The following is a 21,944-nucleotide window of genomic DNA, read 5'->3' as shown; positions in this document are numbered from 1 at the left end:
GCGAATGACAGGGGGTGCAACGAGCAGCAGTGCGTCTCACACACGCGGCGGTGCGCCCGCCAATTCGGCCGTCACTCTGCTGGGACGCCGGGCGCGCCTCCCCGCGCCGTCCTCAAGGAACTGGCGGTTGCGGAAGGAAGCGCTTTCGTCAAATGCGGCCGAAAACTAACATTTTGTGTGTTGGGAGAAAAGCCGAACGCGAATTCTGCCGTGCTCCTACATTAGATGAGCGCCAACGGCCATACCATGGTGAATACACCGGTTCTCGTCCGATCACCGAAGTTAAGCATCATCGGGCCCGGCTAGTACTTGGATGGGTGACCGCCTGGGAAACCCGGGTGCTGTTGGCTCCCTTCCTGTTTTTTTTTTTTTTGTTATGTCGCCAGCCCAATTTTCAAACTACCTTTCTGTTGTGACAAAGATGCTTCCTTAAGCCTTTTAAACTACTGTAATGGTACGAAAATGCAGTAATTAACTCAGTTTGAGGGAGAATGTGCTAACCACGTTTGCCAAGAAGACTTTGAAAACGACAAAACAGTACGAATCGGCAGGTGAATTCTGAAATACATACCGCCTATTGTTGTGTAGGAGTGTAGAGTTCCAAATTTGATTTGTAACCACGAATTTATTCCTTAGTCGTCTCGTCTCGTCTCGTCTCGTCTCGTCCCGCAGACGTTTGTCGTGCTTGCGCTGTCATATGGACCACGACCCGAGCGGCAGCGAGCGGCAGTCGAGCAAAGTCGGGACAAGTCGGGACGGGGACAGGGACAGGGATAGGAATAGTGCGAATGCACTGCAAACTACGCAGACACCTGGTGTGAGGCGAGGCGAGGCGAGGAAGCCCACATCGCTACCAGTGGGCCCTCCAGCACGACACTGGCGCACCCCGCACAGGCCCTCCGCTGAACACCAGCGACAAGATGCGTCCTCCGCTAGTGTCGAAGGCTGCACGCGCCCAGCGAATGACAGGGGGTGCAACGAGCAGCAGTGCGTCTCACACACGCGGCGGTGCGCCCGCCAATTCGGCCGTCACTCTGCTGGGACGCCGGGCGCGCCTCCCCGCGCCGTCCTCGAGGAACTGGCGGTTGCGGAAGGAAGCGCTTTCGTCAAATGCGGCCGAAAACTAACATTTTGTGTGTTGGGAGAAAAGCCGAACGCTAATTCTGCCGTGCTCCTACATTAGATGAGGGCCAACGGCCATACCATGATGAATACACCGGTTCTCGTCCGATCACCGAAGTTAAGCATCATCGGGCCCGGCTAGTACTTGGATGGGTGACCGCCTGGGAAACCCGGGTGCTGTGGGCTCCCTTCCTGTTTTTTTTTTTTTGTTATGTCGCCAGCCCAATTTTCAAACTACCTTTCTGTTGTGACAAAGATGCTTCCTTAAGCCTTTTAAACTACTGTAATGGTACGAAAATGCAGTAATTAACTCAGTTTGAGGGAGAATGTGCTAACCACGTTTGCCAAGAAGACTTTGAAAACGACAAAACAGTACGAATCGGCAGGTGAATTCTGAAATACGTACCGCCTATTGTTGTGTAGGAGTGTAGAGTTCCAAATTTGATTTGTAACCACGAATTTATTCCTTAGTCGTCTCGTCTCGTCTCGTCTCGTCTCGTCCCGCAGACGTTTGTCGTGCTTGCGCTGTCATATGGACCACGACCCGAGCGGCAGCGAGCGGCAGTCGAGCAAAGTCGGGACAAGTCGGGACGGGGACAGGGACAGGGATAGGAATGGTGCGAATGCACTGCAAACTACGCAGACACCTGGTGTGAGGCGAGGCGAGGCGAGGAAGCCCACATCGCTACCAGTGGGCCCTCCAGCACGACACTGGCGCACCCCGCACAGGCCCTCCGCTGAGCACCAGGGACAAGATGCGTCCTCCGCTAGTGTCGAAGGCTGCACGCGCCCAGCGAATGACAGGGGGTGCAACGAGCAGCAGTGCGTCTCACACACGCGGCGGTGCGCCCGCCAATTCGGCCGTCACTCTGCTGGGACGCCGGGCGCGCCTCCCCGCGCCGTCCTCAAGGAACTGGCGGTTGCGGAAGGAAGCGCTTTCGTCAAATGCGGCCGAAAACTAACATTTTGTGTGTTGGGAGAAAAGCAGAACGCGAATTCTGCCGTGCTCCTACATTAGATGAGCGCCAACGGCCATACCATGATGAATACACCGGTTCTCGTCCGATCACCGAAGTTAAGCATCATCGGGCCCGGCTAGTACTTGGATGGGTGACCGCCTGGGAAACCCGGGTGCTGTTGGCTCCCTTCCTGTTTTTTTTTTTTTGTTATGTCGCCAGCCCAATTTTCAAACTACCTTTCTGTTGTGACAAAGATGCTTCCTTAAGCCTTTTAAACTACTGTAATGGTACGAAAATGCAGTAATTAACTCAGTTTGAGGGAGAATGTGCTAACCACGTTTGCCAAGAAGACTTTGAAAACGACAAAACAGTACGAATCGGCAGGTGAATTCTGAAATACGTACCGCCTATTGTTGTGTAGGAGTGTAGAGTTCCAAATTTGATTTGTAACCACGAATTTATTCCTTAGTCGTCTCGTCTCGTCTCGTCTCGTCTCGTCCCGCAGACGTTTGTCGTGCTTGCGCTGTCATATGGACCACGACCCGAGCGGCAGCGAGCGGCAGTCGAGCAAAGTCGGGACAAGTCGGGACGGGGACAGGGACAGGGATAGGAATGGTGCGAATGCACTGCAAACTACGCAGACACCTGGTGTGAGGCGAGGCGAGGCGAGGAAGCCCACATCGCTACCAGTGGGCCCTCCAGCACGACACTGGCGCACCCCGCACAGGCCCTCCGCTGAGCACCAGGGACAAGATGCGTCCTCCGCTAGTGTCGAAGGCTGCACGCGCCCAGCGAATGACAGGGGGTGCAACGAGCAGCAGTGCGTCTCACACACGCGGCGGTGCGCCCGCCAATTCGGTCGTCACTCTGCTGGGACGCCGGGCGCGCCTCCCCGCGCCGTCCTCGAGGAACTGGCGGTTGCGGAAGGAAGCGCTTTCGTCAAATGCGGCCGAAAACTAACATTTTGTGTGTTGGGAGAAAAGCCGAACGCGAATTCTGCCGTGCTCCTACATTAGATGAGCGCCAACGGCCATACCATGATGAATACACCGGTTCTCGTCCGATCACCGAAGTTAAGCATCATCGGGCCCGGCTAGTACTTGGATGGGTGACCGCCTGGGAAACCCGGGTGCTGTTGGCTCCCTTCCTGTTTTTTTTTTTTTGTTATGTCGCCAGCCCAATTTTCAAACTACCTTTCTGTTGTGACAAAGATGCTTCCTTAAGCCTTTTAAACTACTGTAATGGTACGAAAATGCAGTAATTAACTCAGTTTGAGGGAGAATGTGCTAACCACGTTTGCCAAGAAGACTTTGAAAACGACAAAACAGTACGAATCGGCAGGTGAATTCTGAAATACGTACCGCCTATTGTTGTGTAGGAGTGTAGAGTTCCAAATTTGATTTGTAACCACGAATTTATTCCTTAGTCGTCTCGTCTCGTCTCGTCTCGTCTCGTCCCGCAGACGTTTGTCGTGCTTGCGCTGTCATATGGACCACGACCCGAGCGGCAGCGAGCGGCAGTCGAGCAAAGTCGGGACAAGTCGGGACGGGGACAGGGACAGGGATAGGAATGGTGCGAATGCACTGCAAACTACGCAGACACCTGGTGTGAGGCGAGGCGAGGCGAGGAAGCCCACATCGCTACCAGTGGGCCCTCCAGCACGACACTGGCGCACCCCGCACAGGCCCTCCGCTGAGCACCAGGGACAAGATGCGTCCTCCGCTAGTGTCGAAGGCTGCACGCGCCCAGCGAATGACAGGGGGTGCAACGAGCAGCAGTGCGTCTCACACACGCGGCGGTGCGCCCGCCAATTCGGTCGTCACTCTGCTGGGACGCCGGGCGCGCCTCCCCGCGCCGTCCTCGAGGAACTGGCGGTTGCGGAAGGAAGCGCTTTCGTCAAATGCGGCCGAAAACTAACATTTTGTGTGTTGGGAGAAAAGCCGAACGCGAATTCTGCCGTGCTCCTACATTAGATGAGGGCCAACGGCCATACCATGATGAATACACCGGTTCTCGTCCGATCACCGAAGTTAAGCATCATCGGGCCCGGCTAGTACTTGGATGGGTGACCGCCTGGGAAACCCGGGTGCTGTTGGCTCCCTTCCTGTTTTTTTTTTTTTTTGTTATGTCGCCAGCCCAATTTTCAAACTACCTTTCTGTTGTGACAAAGATGCTTCCTTAAGCCTTTTAAACTACTGTAATGGTACGAAAATGCAGTAATTAACTCAGTTTGAGGGAGAATGTGCTAACCACGTTTGCCAAGAAGACTTTGAAAACGACAAAACAGTACGAATCGGCAGGTGAATTCTGAAATACGTACCGCCTATTGTTGTGTAGGAGTGTAGAGTTCCAAATTTGATTTGTAACCACGAATTTATTCCTTAGTCGTCTCGTCTCGTCTCGTCTCGTCTCGTCCCGCAGACGTTTGTCGTGCTTGCGCTGTCATATGGACCACGACCCGAGCGGCAGCGAGCGGCAGTCGAGCAAAGTCGGGACAAGTCGGGACGGGGACAGGGACAGGGATAGGAATGGTGCGAATGCACTGCAAACTACGCAGACACCTGGTGTGAGGCGAGGCGAGGCGAGGAAGCCCACATCGCTACCAGTGGGCCCTCCAGCACGACACTGGCGCACCCCGCACAGGCCCTCCGCTGAGCACCAGGGACAAGATGCGTCCTCCGCTAGTGTCGAAGGCTGCACGCGCCCAGCGAATGACAGGGGGTGCAACGAGCAGCAGTGCGTCTCACACACGCGGCGGTGCGCCCGCCAATTCGGCCGTCACTCTGCTGGGACGCCGGGCGCGCCTCCCCGCGCCGTCCTCAAGGAACTGGCGGTTGCGGAAGGAAGCGCTTTCGTCAAATGCGGCCGAAAACTAACATTTTGTGTGTTGGGAGAAAAGCGGAACGCGAATTCTGCCGTGCTCCTACATTAGATGAGCGCCAACGGCCATACCATGATGAATACACCGGTTCTCGTCCGATCACCGAAGTTAAGCATCATCGGGCCCGGCTAGTACTTGGATGGGTGACCGCCTGGGAAACCCGGGTGCTGTTGGCTCCCTTCCTGTTTTTTTTTTTTTTGTTATGTCGCCAGCCCAATTTTCAAACTACCTTTCTGTTGTGACAAAGATGCTTCCTTAAGCCTTTTAAACTACTGTAATGGTACGAAAATGCAGTAATTAACTCAGTTTGAGGGAGAATGTGCTAACCACGTTTGCCAAGAAGACTTTGAAAACGACAAAACAGTACGAATCGGCAGGTGAATTCTGAAATACGTACCGCCTATTGTTGTGTAGGAGTGTAGAGTTCCAAATTTGATTTGTAACCACGAATTTATTCCTTAGTCGTCTCGTCTCGTCTCGTCTCGTCTCGTCCCGCAGACGTTTGTCGTGCTTGCGCTGTCATATGGACCACGACCCGAGCGGCAGCGAGCGGCAGTCGAGCAAAGTCGGGACAAGTCGGGACGGGGACAGGGACAGGGATAGGAATGGTGCGAATGCACTGCAAACTACGCAGACACCTGGTGTGAGGCGAGGCGAGGCGAGGAAGCCCACATCGCTACCAGTGGGCCCTCCAGCACGACACTGGCGCACCCCGCACAGGCCCTCCGCTGAGCACCAGGGACAAGATGCGTCCTCCGCTAGTGTCGAAGGCTGCACGCGCCCAGCGAATGACAGGGGGTGCAACGAGCAGCAGTGCGTCTCACACACGCGGCGGTGCGCCCGCCAATTCGGTCGTCACTCTGCTGGGCGCCGGGCGCGCCTCCCCGCGCCGTCCTCGAGGAACTGGCGGTTGCGGAAGGAAGCGCTTTCGTCAAATGCGGCCGAAAACTAACATTTTGTGTGTTGGGAGAAAAGCCGAACGCGAATTCTGCCGTGCTCCTACATTAGATGAGGGCCAACGGCCATACCATGATGAATACACCGGTTCTCGTCCGATCACCGAAGTTAAGCATCATCGGGCCCGGCTAGTACTTGGATGGGTGACCGCCTGGGAAACCCGGGTGCTGTTGGCTCCCTTCCTGTTTTTTTTTTTTTTTTGTTATGTCGCCAGCCCAATTTTCAAACTACCTTTCTGTTGTGACAAAGATGCTTCCTTAAGCCTTTTAAACTACTGTAATGGTACGAAAATGCAGTAATTAACTCAGTTTGAGGGAGAATGTGCTAACCACGTTTGCCAAGAAGACTTTGAAAACGACAAAACAGTACGAATCGGCAGGTGAATTCTGAAATACGTACCGCCTATTGTTGTGTAGGAGTGTAGAGTTCCAAATTTGATTTGTAACCACGAATTTATTCCTTAGTCGTCTCGTCTCGTCTCGTCTCGTCTCGTCCCGCAGACGTTTGTCGTGCTTGCGCTGTCATATGGACCACGACCCGAGCGGCAGCGAGCGGCAGTCGAGCAAAGTCGGGACAAGTCGGGACGGGGACAGGGACAGGGATAGGAATGGTGCGAATGCACTGCAAACTACGCAGACACCTGGTGTGAGGCGAGGCGAGGCGAGGAAGCCCACATCGCTACCAGTGGGCCCTCCAGCACGACACTGGCGCACCCCGCACAGGCCCTCCGCTGAGCACCAGGGACAAGATGCGTCCTCCGCTAGTGTCGAAGGCTGCACGCGCCCAGCGAATGACAGGGGGTGCAACGAGCAGCAGTGCGTCTCACACACGCGGCGGTGCGCCCGCCAATTCGGCCGTCACTCTGCTGGGACGCCGGGCGCGCCTCCCCGCGCCGTCCTCAAGGAACTGGCGGTTGCGGAAGGAAGCGCTTTCGTCAAATGCGGCCGAAAACTAACATTTTGTGTGTTGGGAGAAAAGCGGAACGCGAATTCTGCCGTGCTCCTACATTAGATGAGCGCCAACGGCCATACCATGATGAATACACCGGTTCTCGTCCGATCACCGAAGTTAAGCATCATCGGGCCCGGCTAGTACTTGGATGGGTGACCGCCTGGGAAACCCGGGTGCTGTTGGCTCCCTTCCTGTTTTTTTTTTTTGTTATGTCGCCAGCCCAATTTTCAAACTACCTTTCTGTTGTGACAAAGATGCTTCCTTAAGCCTTTTAAACTACTGTAATGGTACGAAAATGCAGTAATTAACTCAGTTTGAGGGAGAATGTGCTAACCACGTTTGCCAAGAAGACTTTGAAAACGACAAAACAGTACGAATCGGCAGGTGAATTCTGAAATACGTACCGCCTATTGTTGTGTAGGAGTGTAGAGTTCCAAATTTGATTTGTAACCACGAATTTATTCCTTAGTCGTCTCGTCTCGTCTCGTCTCGTCTCGTCCCGCAGACGTTTGTCGTGCTTGCGCTGTCATATGGACCACGACCCGAGCGGCAGCGAGCGGCAGTCGAGCAAAGTCGGGACAAGTCGGGACGGGGACAGGGACAGGGATAGGAATGGTGCGAATGCACTGCAAACTACGCAGACACCTGGTGTGAGGCGAGGCGAGGCGAGGAAGCCCACATCGCTACCAGTGGGCCCTCCAGCACGACACTGGCGCACCCCGCACAGGCCCTCCGCTGAGCACCAGGGACAAGATGCGTCCTCCGCTAGTGTCGAAGGCTGCACGCGCCCAGCGAATGACAGGGGGTGCAACGAGCAGCAGTGCGTCTCACACACGCGGCGGTGCGCCCGCCAATTCGGCCGTCACTCTGCTGGGACGCCGGGCGCGCCTCCCCGCGCCGTCCTCAAGGAACTGGCGGTTGCGGAAGGAAGCGCTTTCGTCAAATGCGGCCGAAAACTAACATTTTGTGTGTTGGGAGAAAAGCGGAACGCGAATTCTGCCGTGCTCCTACATTAGATGAGCGCCAACGGCCATACCATGATGAATACACCGGTTCTCGTCCGATCACCGAAGTTAAGCATCATCGGGCCCGGCTAGTACTTGGATGGGTGACCGCCTGGGAAACCCGGGTGCTGTTGGCTCCCTTCCTGTTTTTTTTTTTTTTGTTATGTCGCCAGCCCAATTTTCAAACTACCTTTCTGTTGTGACAAAGATGCTTCCTTAAGCCTTTTAAACAACTGTAATGGTACGAAAATGCAGTAATTAACTCAGTTTGAGGGAGAATGTGCTAACCACGTTTGCCAAGAAGACTTTGAAAACGACAAAACAGTACGAATCGGCAGGTGAATTCTGAAATACGTACCGCCTATTGTTGTGTAGGAGTGTAGAGTTCCAAATTTGATTTGTAACCACGAATTTATTCCTTAGTCGTCTCGTCTCGTCTCGTCTCGTCTCGTCCCGCAGACGTTTGTCGTGCTTGCGCTGTCATATGGACCACGACCCGAGCGGCAGCGAGCGGCAGTCGAGCAAAGTCGGGACAAGTCGGGACGGGGACAGGGACAGGGATAGGAATGGTGCGAATGCACTGCAAACTACGCAGACACCTGGTGTGAGGCGAGGCGAGGCGAGGAAGCCCACATCGCTACCAGTGGGCCCTCCAGCACGACACTGGCGCACCCCGCACAGGCCCTCCGCTGAGCACCAGGGACAAGATGCGTCCTCCGCTAGTGTCGAAGGCTGCACGCGCCCAGCGAATGACAGGGGGTGCAACGAGCAGCAGTGCGTCTCACACACGCGGCGGTGCGCCCGCCAATTCGGTCGTCACTCTGCTGGGCGCCGGGCGCGCCTCCCCGCGCCGTCCTCGAGGAACTGGCGGTTGCGGAAGGAAGCGCTTTCGTCAAATGCGGCCGAAAACTAACATTTTGTGTGTTGGGAGAAAAGCCGAACGCGAATTCTGCCGTGCTCCTACATTAGATGAGGGCCAACGGCCATACCATGATGAATACACCGGTTCTCGTCCGATCACCGAAGTTAAGCATCATCGGGCCCGGCTAGTACTTGGATGGGTGACCGCCTGGGAAACCCGGGTGCTGTTGGCTCCCTTCCTGTTTTTTTTTTTTTTTTGTTATGTCGCCAGCCCAATTTTCAAACTACCTTTCTGTTGTGACAAAGATGCTTCCTTAAGCCTTTTAAACTACTGTAATGGTACGAAAATGCAGTAATTAACTCAGTTTGAGGGAGAATGTGCTAACCACGTTTGCCAAGAAGACTTTGAAAACGACAAAACAGTACGAATCGGCAGGTGAATTCTGAAATACGTACCGCCTATTGTTGTGTAGGAGTGTAGAGTTCCAAATTTGATTTGTAACCACGAATTTATTCCTTAGTCGTCTCGTCTCGTCTCGTCTCGTCTCGTCCCGCAGACGTTTGTCGTGCTTGCGCTGTCATATGGACCACGACCCGAGCGGCAGCGAGCGGCAGTCGAGCAAAGTCGGGACAAGTCGGGACGGGGACAGGGACAGGGATAGGAATGGTGCGAATGCACTGCAAACTACGCAGACACCTGGTGTGAGGCGAGGCGAGGCGAGGAAGCCCACATCGCTACCAGTGGGCCCTCCAGCACGACACTGGCGCACCCCGCACAGGCCCTCCGCTGAGCACCAGGGACAAGATGCGTCCTCCGCTAGTGTCGAAGGCTGCACGCGCCCAGCGAATGACAGGGGGTGCAACGAGCAGCAGTGCGTCTCACACACGCGGCGGTGCGCCCGCCAATTCGGCCGTCACTCTGCTGGGACGCCGGGCGCGCCTCCCCGCGCCGTCCTCAAGGAACTGGCGGTTGCGGAAGGAAGCGCTTTCGTCAAATGCGGCCGAAAACTAACATTTTGTGTGTTGGGAGAAAAGCGGAACGCGAATTCTGCCGTGCTCCTACATTAGATGAGCGCCAACGGCCATACCATGATGAATACACCGGTTCTCGTCCGATCACCGAAGTTAAGCATCATCGGGCCCGGCTAGTACTTGGATGGGTGACCGCCTGGGAAACCCGGGTGCTGTTGGCTCCCTTCCTGTTTTTTTTTTTTTTGTTATGTCGCCAGCCCAATTTTCAAACTACCTTTCTGTTGTGACAAAGATGCTTCCTTAAGCCTTTTAAACTACTGTAATGGTACGAAAATGCAGTAATTAACTCAGTTTGAGGGAGAATGTGCTAACCACGTTTGCCAAGAAGACTTTGAAAACGACAAAACAGTACGAATCGGCAGGTGAATTCTGAAATACGTACCGCCTATTGTTGTGTAGGAGTGTAGAGTTCCAAATTTGATTTGTAACCACGAATTTATTCCTTAGTCGTCTCGTCTCGTCTCGTCTCGTCTCGTCCCGCAGACGTTTGTCGTGCTTGCGCTGTCATATGGACCACGACCCGAGCGGCAGCGAGCGGCAGTCGAGCAAAGTCGGGACAAGTCGGGACGGGGACAGGGACAGGGATAGGAATGGTGCGAATGCACTGCAAACTACGCAGACACCTGGTGTGAGGCGAGGCGAGGCGAGGAAGCCCACATCGCTACCAGTGGGCCCTCCAGCACGACACTGGCGCACCCCGCACAGGCCCTCCGCTGAGCACCAGGGACAAGATGCGTCCTCCGCTAGTGTCGAAGGCTGCACGCGCCCAGCGAATGACAGGGGGTGCAACGAGCAGCAGTGCGTCTCACACACGCGGCGGTGCGCCCGCCAATTCGGTCGTCACTCTGCTGGGCGCCGGGCGCGCCTCCCCGCGCCGTCCTCGAGGAACTGGCGGTTGCGGAAGGAAGCGCTTTCGTCAAATGCGGCCGAAAACTAACATTTTGTGTGTTGGGAGAAAAGCCGAACGCGAATTCTGCCGTGCTCCTACATTAGATGAGGGCCAACGGCCATACCATGATGAATACACCGGTTCTCGTCCGATCACCGAAGTTAAGCATCATCGGGCCCGGCTAGTACTTGGATGGGTGACCGCCTGGGAAACCCGGGTGCTGTTGGCTCCCTTCCTGTTTTTTTTTTTTTTTTGTTATGTCGCCAGCCCAATTTTCAAACTACCTTTCTGTTGTGACAAAGATGCTTCCTTAAGCCTTTTAAACTACTGTAATGGTACGAAAATGCAGTAATTAACTCAGTTTGAGGGAGAATGTGCTAACCACGTTTGCCAAGAAGACTTTGAAAACGACAAAACAGTACGAATCGGCAGGTGAATTCTGAAATACGTACCGCCTATTGTTGTGTAGGAGTGTAGAGTTCCAAATTTGATTTGTAACCACGAATTTATTCCTTAGTCGTCTCGTCTCGTCTCGTCTCGTCTCGTCCCGCAGACGTTTGTCGTGCTTGCGCTGTCATATGGACCACGACCCGAGCGGCAGCGAGCGGCAGTCGAGCAAAGTCGGGACAAGTCGGGACGGGGACAGGGACAGGGATAGGAATGGTGCGAATGCACTGCAAACTACGCAGACACCTGGTGTGAGGCGAGGCGAGGCGAGGAAGCCCACATCGCTACCAGTGGGCCCTCCAGCACGACACTGGCGCACCCCGCACAGGCCCTCCGCTGAGCACCAGGGACAAGATGCGTCCTCCGCTAGTGTCGAAGGCTGCACGCGCCCAGCGAATGACAGGGGGTGCAACGAGCAGCAGTGCGTCTCACACACGCGGCGGTGCGCCCGCCAATTCGGCCGTCACTCTGCTGGGACGCCGGGCGCGCCTCCCCGCGCCGTCCTCAAGGAACTGGCGGTTGCGGAAGGAAGCGCTTTCGTCAAATGCGGCCGAAAACTAACATTTTGTGTGTTGGGAGAAAAGCGGAACGCGAATTCTGCCGTGCTCCTACATTAGATGAGCGCCAACGGCCATACCATGATGAATACACCGGTTCTCGTCCGATCACCGAAGTTAAGCATCATCGGGCCCGGCTAGTACTTGGATGGGTGACCGCCTGGGAAACCCGGGTGCTGTTGGCTCCCTTCCTGTTTTTTTTTTTTGTTATGTCGCCAGCCCAATTTTCAAACTACCTTTCTGTTGTGACAAAGATGCTTCCTTAAGCCTTTTAAACTACTGTAATGGTACGAAAATGCAGTAATTAACTCAGTTTGAGGGAGAATGTGCTAACCACGTTTGCCAAGAAGACTTTGAAAACGACAAAACAGTACGAATCGGCAGGTGAATTCTGAAATACGTACCGCCTATTGTTGTGTAGGAGTGTAGAGTTCCAAATTTGATTTGTAACCACGAATTTATTCCTTAGTCGTCTCGTCTCGTCTCGTCTCGTCTCGTCCCGCAGACGTTTGTCGTGCTTGCGCTGTCATATGGACCACGACCCGAGCGGCAGCGAGCGGCAGTCGAGCAAAGTCGGGACAAGTCGGGACGGGGACAGGGACAGGGATAGGAATGGTGCGAATGCACTGCAAACTACGCAGACACCTGGTGTGAGGCGAGGCGAGGCGAGGAAGCCCACATCGCTACCAGTGGGCCCTCCAGCACGACACTGGCGCACCCCGCACAGGCCCTCCGCTGAGCACCAGGGACAAGATGCGTCCTCCGCTAGTGTCGAAGGCTGCACGCGCCCAGCGAATGACAGGGGGTGCAACGAGCAGCAGTGCGTCTCACACACGCGGCGGTGCGCCCGCCAATTCGGCCGTCACTCTGCTGGGACGCCGGGCGCGCCTCCCCGCGCCGTCCTCAAGGAACTGGCGGTTGCGGAAGGAAGCGCTTTCGTCAAATGCGGCCGAAAACTAACATTTTGTGTGTTGGGAGAAAAGCGGAACGCGAATTCTGCCGTGCTCCTACATTAGATGAGCGCCAACGGCCATACCATGATGAATACACCGGTTCTCGTCCGATCACCGAAGTTAAGCATCATCGGGCCCGGCTAGTACTTGGATGGGTGACCGCCTGGGAAACCCGGGTGCTGTTGGCTCCCTTCCTGTTTTTTTTTTTTTTTGTTATGTCGCCAGCCCAATTTTCAAACTACCTTTCTGTTGTGACAAAGATGCTTCCTTAAGCCTTTTAAACTACTGTAATGGTACGAAAATGCAGTAATTAACTCAGTTTGAGGGAGAATGTGCTAACCACGTTTGCCAAGAAGACTTTGAAAACGACAAAACAGTACGAATCGGCAGGTGAATTCTGAAATACGTACCGCCTATTGTTGTGTAGGAGTGTAGAGTTCCAAATTTGATTTGTAACCACGAATTTATTCCTTAGTCGTCTCGTCTCGTCTCGTCTCGTCTCGTCCCGCAGACGTTTGTCGTGCTTGCGCTGTCATATGGACCACGACCCGAGCGGCAGCGAGCGGCAGTCGAGCAAAGTCGGGACAAGTCGGGACGGGGACAGGGACAGGGATAGGAATGGTGCGAATGCACTGCAAACTACGCAGACACCTGGTGTGAGGCGAGGCGAGGCGAGGAAGCCCACATCGCTACCAGTGGGCCCTCCAGCACGACACTGGCGCACCCCGCACAGGCCCTCCGCTGAGCACCAGGGACAAGATGCGTCCTCCGCTAGTGTCGAAGGCTGCACGCGCCCAGCGAATGACAGGGGGTGCAACGAGCAGCAGTGCGTCTCACACACGCGGCGGTGCGCCCGCCAATTCGGTCGTCACTCTGCTGGGCGCCGGGCGCGCCTCCCCGCGCCGTCCTCGAGGAACTGGCGGTTGCGGAAGGAAGCGCTTTCGTCAAATGCGGCCGAAAACTAACATTTTGTGTGTTGGGAGAAAAGCCGAACGCGAATTCTGCCGTGCTCCTACATTAGATGAGGGCCAACGGCCATACCATGATGAATACACCGGTTCTCGTCCGATCACCGAAGTTAAGCATCATCGGGCCCGGCTAGTACTTGGATGGGTGACCGCCTGGGAAACCCGGGTGCTGTTGGCTCCCTTCCTGTTTTTTTTTTTTTTTTGTTATGTCGCCAGCCCAATTTTCAAACTACCTTTCTGTTGTGACAAAGATGCTTCCTTAAGCCTTTTAAACTACTGTAATGGTACGAAAATGCAGTAATTAACTCAGTTTGAGGGAGAATGTGCTAACCACGTTTGCCAAGAAGACTTTGAAAACGACAAAACAGTACGAATCGGCAGGTGAATTCTGAAATACGTACCGCCTATTGTTGTGTAGGAGTGTAGAGTTCCAAATTTGATTTGTAACCACGAATTTATTCCTTAGTCGTCTCGTCTCGTCTCGTCTCGTCTCGTCCCGCAGACGTTTGTCGTGCTTGCGCTGTCATATGGACCACGACCCGAGCGGCAGCGAGCGGCAGTCGAGCAAAGTCGGGACAAGTCGGGACGGGGACAGGGACAGGGATAGGAATGGTGCGAATGCACTGCAAACTACGCAGACACCTGGTGTGAGGCGAGGCGAGGCGAGGAAGCCCACATCGCTACCAGTGGGCCCTCCAGCACGACACTGGCGCACCCCGCACAGGCCCTCCGCTGAGCACCAGGGACAAGATGCGTCCTCCGCTAGTGTCGAAGGCTGCACGCGCCCAGCGAATGACAGGGGGTGCAACGAGCAGCAGTGCGTCTCACACACGCGGCGGTGCGCCCGCCAATTCGGCCGTCACTCTGCTGGGACGCCGGGCGCGCCTCCCCGCGCCGTCCTCAAGGAACTGGCGGTTGCGGAAGGAAGCGCTTTCGTCAAATGCGGCCGAAAACTAACATTTTGTGTGTTGGGAGAAAAGCGGAACGCGAATTCTGCCGTGCTCCTACATTAGATGAGCGCCAACGGCCATACCATGATGAATACACCGGTTCTCGTCCGATCACCGAAGTTAAGCATCATCGGGCCCGGCTAGTACTTGGATGGGTGACCGCCTGGGAAACCCGGGTGCTGTTGGCTCCCTTCCTGTTTTTTTTTTTTGTTATGTCGCCAGCCCAATTTTCAAACTACCTTTCTGTTGTGACAAAGATGCTTCCTTAAGCCTTTTAAACTACTGTAATGGTACGAAAATGCAGTAATTAACTCAGTTTGAGGGAGAATGTGCTAACCACGTTTGCCAAGAAGACTTTGAAAACGACAAAACAGTACGAATCGGCAGGTGAATTCTGAAATACGTACCGCCTATTGTTGTGTAGGAGTGTAGAGTTCCAAATTTGATTTGTAACCACGAATTTATTCCTTAGTCGTCTCGTCTCGTCTCGTCTCGTCTCGTCCCGCAGACGTTTGTCGTGCTTGCGCTGTCATATGGACCACGACCCGAGCGGCAGCGAGCGGCAGTCGAGCAAAGTCGGGACAAGTCGGGACGGGGACAGGGACAGGGATAGGAATGGTGCGAATGCACTGCAAACTACGCAGACACCTGGTGTGAGGCGAGGCGAGGCGAGGAAGCCCACATCGCTACCAGTGGGCCCTCCAGCACGACACTGGCGCACCCCGCACAGGCCCTCCGCTGAGCACCAGGGACAAGATGCGTCCTCCGCTAGTGTCGAAGGCTGCACGCGCCCAGCGAATGACAGGGGGTGCAACGAGCAGCAGTGCGTCTCACACACGCGGCGGTGCGCCCGCCAATTCGGCCGTCACTCTGCTGGGACGCCGGGCGCGCCTCCCCGCGCCGTCCTCAAGGAACTGGCGGTTGCGGAAGGAAGCGCTTTCGTCAAATGCGGCCGAAAACTAACATTTTGTGTGTTGGGAGAAAAGCGGAACGCGAATTCTGCCGTGCTCCTACATTAGATGAGCGCCAACGGCCATACCATGATGAATACACCGGTTCTCGTCCGATCACCGAAGTTAAGCATCATCGGGCCCGGCTAGTACTTGGATGGGTGACCGCCTGGGAAACCCGGGTGCTGTTGGCTCCCTTCCTGTTTTTTTTTTTTTTGTTATGTCGCCAGCCCAATTTTCAAACTACCTTTCTGTTGTGACAAAGATGCTTCCTTAAGCCTTTTAAACTACTGTAATGGTACGAAAATGCAGTAATTAACTCAGTTTGAGGGAGAATGTGCTAACCACGTTTGCCAAGAAGACTTTGAAAACGACAAAACAGTACGAATCGGCAGGTGAATTCTGAAATACGTACCGCCTATTGTTGTGTAGGAGTGTAGAGTTCCAAATTTGATTTGTAACCACGAATTTATTCCTTAGTCGTCTCGTCTCGTCTCGTCTCGTCTCGTCCCGCAGACGTTTGTCGTGCTTGCGCTGTCATATGGACCACGACCCGAGCGGCAGCGAGCGGCAGTCGAGCAAAGTCGGGACAAGTCGGGACGGGGACAGGGACAGGGATAGGAATGGTGCGAATGCACTGCAAACTACGCAGACACCTGGTGTGAGGCGAGGCGAGGCGAGGAAGCCCACATCGCTACCAGTGGGCCCTCCAGCACGACACTGGCGCACCCCGCACAGGCCCTCCGCTGAGCACCAGGGACAAGATGCGTCCTCCGCTAGTGTCGAAGGCTGCACGCGCCCAGCGAATGACAGGGGGTGCAACGAGCAGCAGTGCGTCTCACACACGCGGCGGTGCGCCCGCCAATTCGGCCGTCACTCTGCTGGGACGCCGGGCGCGCCTCCCCGCGCCGTCCTCAAGGAACTGGCGGTTGCGGAAGGAAGCGCTTTCGTCAAATGCGGCCGAAAACTAACATTTTGTGTGTTGGGAGAAAAGCGGAACGAGAATTCTGCCGTGCTCCTACATTAGATGAGCGCCAACGGCCATACCATGATGAATACACCGGTTCTCGTCCGATCACCGAAGTTAAGCATCATCGGGCCCGGCTAGTACTTGGATGGGTGACCGCCTGGGAAACCCGGGTGCTGTTGGCTCCCTTCCTGTTTTTTTTTTTTTGTTATGTCGCCAGCCCAATTTTCAAACTACCTTTCTGTTGTGACAAAGATGCTTCCTTAAGCCTTTTAAACTACTGTAATGGTACGAAAATGCAGTAATTAACTCAGTTTGAGGGAGAATGTGCTAACCACGTTTGCCAAGAAGACTTTGAAAACGACAAAACAGTACGAATCGGCAGGTGAATTCTGAAATACGTACCGCCTATTGTTGTGTAGGAGTGTAGAGTTCCAAATTTGATTTGTAACCACGAATTTATTCCTTAGTCGTCTCGTCTCGTCTCGTCTCGTCTCGTCCCGCAGACGTTTGTCGTGCTTGCGCTGTCATATGGACCACGACCCGAGCGGCAGCGAGCGGCAGTCGAGCAAAGTCGGGACAAGTCGGGACGGGGACAGGGACAGGGATAGGAATGGTGCGAATGCACTGCAAACTACGCAGACACCTGGTGTGAGGCGAGGCGAGGCGAGGAAGCCCACATCGCTACCAGTGGGCCCTCCAGCACGACACTGGCGCACCCCGCACAGGCCCTCCGCTGAGCACCAGGGACAAGATGCGTCCTCCGCTAGTGTCGAAGGCTGCACGCGCCCAGCGAATGACAGGGGGTGCAACGAGCAGCAGTGCGTCTCACACACGCGGCGGTGCGCCCGCCAATTCGGCCGTCATTCTGCTGGGACGCCGGGCGCGCCTCCCCGCGCCGTCCTCGAGGAACTGGCGGTTGCGGAAGGAAGCGCTTTCGTCAAATGCGGCCGAAAACTAACATTTTGTGTGTTGGGAGAAAAGCCGAACGCGAATTCTGCCGTGCTCCTACATTAGATGAGCGCCAACGGCCATACCATGATGAATACACCGGTTCTCGTCCGATCACCGAAGTTAAGCATCATCGGGCCCGGCTAGTACTTGGATGGGTGACCGCCTGGGAAACCCGGGTGCTGTTGGCTCCCTTCCTGTTTTTTTTTTTTGTTATGTCGCCAGCCCAATTTTCAAACTACCTTTCTGTTGTGACAAAGATGCTTCCTTAAGCCTTTTAAACTACTGTAATGGTACGAAAATGCAGTAATTAACTCAGTTTGAGGGAGAATGTGCTAACCAAGTTTGCCAAGAAGACTTTGAAAACGACAAAACAGTACGAATCGGCAGGTGATTTCTGAAATACGTCACCGCCTATTGTTGTGTAGGAGTGTAGAGTTCCAAATTTGATTTGTAACCACGAATTTATTCCTTAGTCGTCTCGTCTCGTCTCGTCTCGTCTCGTCCCGTAGACGTTTGTCGTGCTTGCGCTGTCATATGGACCACGACCCGAGCGGCAGCGAGCGGCAGTCGAGCAAAGTCGGGACAAGTCGGGACGGGGACAGGGACAGGGATAGGAATAGTGCGAATGCACTGCAAACTACGCAGACACCTGGTGTGAGGCGAGGCGAGGCGAGGAAGCCCACATCGCTACCAGTGGGCCCTCCAGCACGACACTGGCGCACCCCGCACAGGCCCTCCGCTGAACACCAGGGACAAGATGCGTCCTCCGCTAGTGCCGAACCCTGCACGCGCCCAGCGAATGACAGGGGGTGCAACGAGCAGCAGTGCGTCTCACACACGCGGCGGTGCGCCCGCCAATTCGGTCGTCACTCTGCTGGGACGCCGGGCGCGCCTCCCCGCGCCGTCCTCGAGGAACTGGCGGTTGCGGAAGGAAGCGCTTTCGTCAAATGCGGCCGAAAACTAACATTTTGTGTGTTGGGAGAAAAGCCGAACGCGAATTCTGCCGTGCTCCTACATTAGATGAGGGCCAACGGCCATACCATGATGAATACACCGGTTCTCGTCCGATCACCGAAGTTAAGCATCATCGGGCCCGGCTAGTACTTGGATGGGTGACCGCCTGGGAAACCCGGCTGCTGTTGGCTCCCTTCCTGTTTTTTTTTTGTTATGTCGCCAGCCCAATTTTCAAACTACCTTTCTGTTGTGACAAAGATGCTTCCTTAAGCCTTTTAAACTACTGTAATGGTACGAAAATGCAATAATTAACTCAGTTTGAGGGAGAATGTGCTAACCAAGTTTGCCAAGAAGACTTTGAAAACGACAAAACAGTACGAATCGGCAGGTGATTTCTGAAATACGTCACCGCCTATTGTTGTGTAGGAGTGTAGAGTTCCAAATTTGATTTGTAACCACGAATTTATTCCTTAGTCGTCTCGTCTCGTCTCGTCTCGTCTCGTCCCGCAGACGTTTGTCGTGCTTGCGCTGTCATATGGACCACGACCCGAGCGGCAGCGAGCGGCAGTCGAGCAAAGTCGGGACAAGTCGGGACGGGGACAGGGACAGGGATAGGAATGGTGCGAATGCACTGCAAACTACGCAGACACCTGGTGTGAGGCGAGGCGAGGCGAGGAAGCCCACATCGCTACCAGTGGGCCCTCCAGCACGACACTGGCGCACCCCGCACAGGCCCTCCGCTGAGCACCAGGGACAAGATGCGTCCTCCGCTAGTGTCGAAGGCTGCACGCGCCCAGCGAATGACAGGGGGTGCAACGAGCAGCAGTGCGTCTCACACACGCGGCGGTGCGCCCGCCAATTCGGCCGTCACTCTGCTGGGACGCCGGGCGCGCCTCCCCGCGCCGTCCTCGAGGAACTGGCGGTTGCGGAAGGAAGCGCTTTCGTCAAATGCGGCCGAAAACTAACATTTTGTGTGTTGGGAGAAAAGCCGAACGCTAATTCTGCCGTGCTCCTACATTAGATGAGGGCCAACGGCCATACCATGATGAATACACCGGTTCTCGTCCGATCACCGAAGTTAAGCATCATCGGGCCCGGCTAGCACTTGGATGGGTGACCGCCTGGGAAACCCGGGTGCTGTGGGCTCCCTTCCTGTTTTTTTTTTTTTTGTTATGTCGCCAGCCCAATTTTCAAACTACCTTTCTGTTGTGACAAAGATGCTTCCTTAAGCCTTTTAAACTACTGTAATGGTACGAAAATGCAGTAATTAACTCAGTTTGAGGGAGAATGTGCTAACCACGTTTGCCAAGAAGACTTTGAAAACGACAAAACAGTACGAATCGGCAGGTGAATTCTGAAATACGTACCGCCTATTGTTGTGTAGGAGTGTAGAGTTCCAAATTTGATTTGTAACCACGAATTTATTCCTTAGTCGTCTCGTCTCGTCTCGTCTCGTCTCGTCCCGCAGACGTTTGTCGTGCTTGCGCTGTCATATGGACCACGACCCGAGCGGCAGCGAGCGGCAGTCGAGCAAAGTCGGGACAAGTCGGGACGGGGACAGGGACAGGGATAGGAATGGTGCGAATGCACTGCAAACTACGCAGACACCTGGTGTGAGGCGAGGCGAGGCGAGGAAGCCCACATCGCTACCAGTGGGCCCTCCAGCACGACACTGGCGCACCCCGCACAGGCCCTCCGCTGAGCACCAGGGACAAGATGCGTCCTCCGCTAGTGTCGAAGGCTGCACGCGCCCAGCGAATGACAGGGGGTGCAACGAGCAGCAGTGCGTCTCACACACGCGGCGGTGCGCCCGCCAATTCGGCCGTCACTCTGCTGGGACGCCGGGCGCGCCTCCCCGCGCCGTCCTCGAGGAACTGGCGGTTGCGGAAGGAAGCGCTTTCGTCAAATGCGGCCGAAAACTAACATTTTGTGTGTTGGGAGAAAAGCCGAACGCGAATTCTGCCGTGCTCCTACATTAGATGAGCGCCAACGGCCATACCATGATGAATACACCGGTTCTCGTCCGATCACCGAAGTTAAGCATCATCGGGCCCGGCTAGTACTTGGATGGGTGACCGCCTGGGAAACCCGGGTGCTGTTGGCTCCCTTCCTGTTTTTTTTTTTTGTTATGTCGCCAGCCCAATTTTCAAACTACCTTTCTGTTGTGACAAAGATGCTTCCTTAAGCCTTTTAAACTACTGTAATGGTACGAAAATGCAGTAATTAACTCAGTTTGAGGGAGAATGTGCTAACCAAGTTTGCCAAGAAGACTTTGAAAACGACAAAACAGTACGAATCGGCAGGTGATTTCTGAAATACGTCACCGCCTATTGTTGTGTAGGAGTGTAGAGTTCCAAATTTGATTTGTAACCACGAATTTATTCCTTAGTCGTCTCGTCTCGTCTCGTCTCGTCTCGTCCCGTAGACGTTTGTCGTGCTTGCGCTGTCATATGGACCACGACCCGAGCGGCAGCGAGCGGCAGTCGAGCAAAGTCGGGACAAGTCGGGACGGGGACAGGGACAGGGATAGGAATAGTGCGAATGCACTGCAAACTACGCAGACACCTGGTGTGAGGCGAGGCGAGGCGAGGAAGCCCACATCGCTACCAGTGGGCCCTCCAGCACGACACTGGCGCACCCCGCACAGGCCCTCCGCTGAACACCAGGGACAAGATGCGTCCTCCGCTAGTGTCGAACCCTGCACGCGCCCAGCGAATGACAGGGGGTGCAACGAGCAGCAGTGCGTCTCACACACGCGGCGGTGCGCCCGCCAATTCGGTCGTCACTCTGCTGGGACGCCGGGCGCGCCTCCCCGCGCCGTCCTCGAGGAACTGGCGGTTGCGGAAGGAAGCGCTTTCGTCAAATGCGGCCGAAAACTAACATTTTGTGTGTTGGGAGAAAAGCCGAACGCGAATTCTGCCGTGCTCCTACATTAGATGAGGGCCAACGGCCATACCATGATGAATACACCGGTTCTCGTCCGATCACCGAAGTTAAGCATCATCGGGCCCGGCTAGTACTTGGATGGGTGACCGCCTGGGAAACCCGGCTGCTGTTGGCTCCCTTCCTGTTTTTTTTTTGTTATGTCGCCAGCCCAATTTTCAAACTACCTTTCTGTTGTGACAAAGATGCTTCCTTAAGCCTTTTAAACTACTGTAATGGTACGAAAATGCAATAATTAACTCAGTTTGAGGGAGAATGTGCTAACCAAGTTTGCCAAGAAGACTTTGAAAACGACAAAACAGTACGAATCGGCAGGTGATTTCTGAAATACGTCACCGCCTATTGTTGTGTAGGAGTGTAGAGTTCCAAATTTGATTTGTAACCACGAATTTATTCCTTAGTCGTCTCGTCTCGTCTCGTCTCGTCTCGTCCCGCAGACGTTTGTCGTGCTTGCGCTGTCATATGGACCACGACCCGAGCGGCAGCGAGCGGCAGTCGAGCAAAGTCGGGACAAGTCGGGACGGGGACAGGGACAGGGATAGGAATGGTGCGAATGCACTGCAAACTACGCAGACACCTGGTGTGAGGCGAGGCGAGGCGAGGAAGCCCACATCGCTACCAGTGGGCCCTCCAGCACGACACTGG

General features: G+C 54.9%; 23 non-coding genes across 23 annotated transcripts; all 23 read left to right on the top strand.

Moving 5' to 3' along the window:
- The first annotated feature begins 231 nt into the window (after positions 1 to 231).
- LOC126178084 (5S ribosomal RNA) lies at positions 232 to 350 on the top strand. Its single transcript, XR_007536000.1, has one exon. It is a non-coding gene; the product is annotated as a 5S ribosomal RNA (ribosomal RNA).
- An 839-nt stretch (positions 351 to 1,189) lies between these two features.
- LOC126178133 (5S ribosomal RNA) lies at positions 1,190 to 1,308 on the top strand. The gene has a single exon (XR_007536047.1). It is a non-coding gene; the product is annotated as a 5S ribosomal RNA (ribosomal RNA).
- An 838-nt stretch (positions 1,309 to 2,146) lies between these two features.
- On the top strand, positions 2,147 to 2,265 carry LOC126178187 (5S ribosomal RNA). The gene has a single exon (XR_007536100.1). It is a non-coding gene; the product is annotated as a 5S ribosomal RNA (ribosomal RNA).
- Positions 2,266 to 3,103: 838 nt separating this feature from the next.
- LOC126178176 (5S ribosomal RNA) lies at positions 3,104 to 3,222 on the top strand. Its single transcript, XR_007536089.1, has one exon. It is a non-coding gene; the product is annotated as a 5S ribosomal RNA (ribosomal RNA).
- An 838-nt stretch (positions 3,223 to 4,060) lies between these two features.
- On the top strand, positions 4,061 to 4,179 carry LOC126178165 (5S ribosomal RNA). Its single transcript, XR_007536078.1, has one exon. It is a non-coding gene; the product is annotated as a 5S ribosomal RNA (ribosomal RNA).
- An 840-nt stretch (positions 4,180 to 5,019) lies between these two features.
- On the top strand, positions 5,020 to 5,138 carry LOC126178153 (5S ribosomal RNA). The gene has a single exon (XR_007536066.1). It is a non-coding gene; the product is annotated as a 5S ribosomal RNA (ribosomal RNA).
- Positions 5,139 to 5,976: 838 nt separating this feature from the next.
- On the top strand, positions 5,977 to 6,095 carry LOC126178141 (5S ribosomal RNA). The gene has a single exon (XR_007536055.1). It is a non-coding gene; the product is annotated as a 5S ribosomal RNA (ribosomal RNA).
- Positions 6,096 to 6,936: 841 nt separating this feature from the next.
- On the top strand, positions 6,937 to 7,055 carry LOC126178130 (5S ribosomal RNA). The gene has a single exon (XR_007536044.1). It is a non-coding gene; the product is annotated as a 5S ribosomal RNA (ribosomal RNA).
- Positions 7,056 to 7,892: 837 nt separating this feature from the next.
- On the top strand, positions 7,893 to 8,011 carry LOC126178118 (5S ribosomal RNA). Its single transcript, XR_007536033.1, has one exon. It is a non-coding gene; the product is annotated as a 5S ribosomal RNA (ribosomal RNA).
- An 838-nt stretch (positions 8,012 to 8,849) lies between these two features.
- On the top strand, positions 8,850 to 8,968 carry LOC126178106 (5S ribosomal RNA). The gene has a single exon (XR_007536021.1). It is a non-coding gene; the product is annotated as a 5S ribosomal RNA (ribosomal RNA).
- An 841-nt stretch (positions 8,969 to 9,809) lies between these two features.
- On the top strand, positions 9,810 to 9,928 carry LOC126178094 (5S ribosomal RNA). Its single transcript, XR_007536010.1, has one exon. It is a non-coding gene; the product is annotated as a 5S ribosomal RNA (ribosomal RNA).
- Positions 9,929 to 10,766: 838 nt separating this feature from the next.
- On the top strand, positions 10,767 to 10,885 carry LOC126178083 (5S ribosomal RNA). The gene has a single exon (XR_007535999.1). It is a non-coding gene; the product is annotated as a 5S ribosomal RNA (ribosomal RNA).
- Positions 10,886 to 11,726: 841 nt separating this feature from the next.
- On the top strand, positions 11,727 to 11,845 carry LOC126178072 (5S ribosomal RNA). Its single transcript, XR_007535988.1, has one exon. It is a non-coding gene; the product is annotated as a 5S ribosomal RNA (ribosomal RNA).
- An 837-nt stretch (positions 11,846 to 12,682) lies between these two features.
- LOC126178060 (5S ribosomal RNA) lies at positions 12,683 to 12,801 on the top strand. The gene has a single exon (XR_007535977.1). It is a non-coding gene; the product is annotated as a 5S ribosomal RNA (ribosomal RNA).
- An 839-nt stretch (positions 12,802 to 13,640) lies between these two features.
- Positions 13,641 to 13,759, top strand: LOC126178048 (5S ribosomal RNA). The gene has a single exon (XR_007535966.1). It is a non-coding gene; the product is annotated as a 5S ribosomal RNA (ribosomal RNA).
- Positions 13,760 to 14,600: 841 nt separating this feature from the next.
- Positions 14,601 to 14,719, top strand: LOC126178036 (5S ribosomal RNA). Its single transcript, XR_007535955.1, has one exon. It is a non-coding gene; the product is annotated as a 5S ribosomal RNA (ribosomal RNA).
- Positions 14,720 to 15,556: 837 nt separating this feature from the next.
- Positions 15,557 to 15,675, top strand: LOC126178025 (5S ribosomal RNA). Its single transcript, XR_007535944.1, has one exon. It is a non-coding gene; the product is annotated as a 5S ribosomal RNA (ribosomal RNA).
- An 839-nt stretch (positions 15,676 to 16,514) lies between these two features.
- LOC126178013 (5S ribosomal RNA) lies at positions 16,515 to 16,633 on the top strand. Its single transcript, XR_007535933.1, has one exon. It is a non-coding gene; the product is annotated as a 5S ribosomal RNA (ribosomal RNA).
- An 838-nt stretch (positions 16,634 to 17,471) lies between these two features.
- Positions 17,472 to 17,590, top strand: LOC126178001 (5S ribosomal RNA). Its single transcript, XR_007535922.1, has one exon. It is a non-coding gene; the product is annotated as a 5S ribosomal RNA (ribosomal RNA).
- Positions 17,591 to 18,428: 838 nt separating this feature from the next.
- Positions 18,429 to 18,547, top strand: LOC126178135 (5S ribosomal RNA). The gene has a single exon (XR_007536049.1). It is a non-coding gene; the product is annotated as a 5S ribosomal RNA (ribosomal RNA).
- An 836-nt stretch (positions 18,548 to 19,383) lies between these two features.
- On the top strand, positions 19,384 to 19,502 carry LOC126178306 (5S ribosomal RNA). The gene has a single exon (XR_007536213.1). It is a non-coding gene; the product is annotated as a 5S ribosomal RNA (ribosomal RNA).
- Positions 19,503 to 20,341: 839 nt separating this feature from the next.
- Positions 20,342 to 20,460, top strand: LOC126177988 (5S ribosomal RNA). Its single transcript, XR_007535910.1, has one exon. It is a non-coding gene; the product is annotated as a 5S ribosomal RNA (ribosomal RNA).
- An 838-nt stretch (positions 20,461 to 21,298) lies between these two features.
- LOC126178134 (5S ribosomal RNA) lies at positions 21,299 to 21,417 on the top strand. Its single transcript, XR_007536048.1, has one exon. It is a non-coding gene; the product is annotated as a 5S ribosomal RNA (ribosomal RNA).
- Positions 21,418 to 21,944: the final 527 nt, after the last annotated feature.

This window comes from Schistocerca cancellata, chromosome 3, assembly GCF_023864275.1.
Source record: "Schistocerca cancellata isolate TAMUIC-IGC-003103 chromosome 3, iqSchCanc2.1, whole genome shotgun sequence".
In the NCBI taxonomy this organism is placed as follows: domain Eukaryota; kingdom Metazoa; phylum Arthropoda; class Insecta; order Orthoptera; family Acrididae; genus Schistocerca; species Schistocerca cancellata.
The sequence above is the reverse complement of the archived record's forward strand: the minus strand, read 5'-3'. Positions and strand labels throughout refer to the sequence as shown.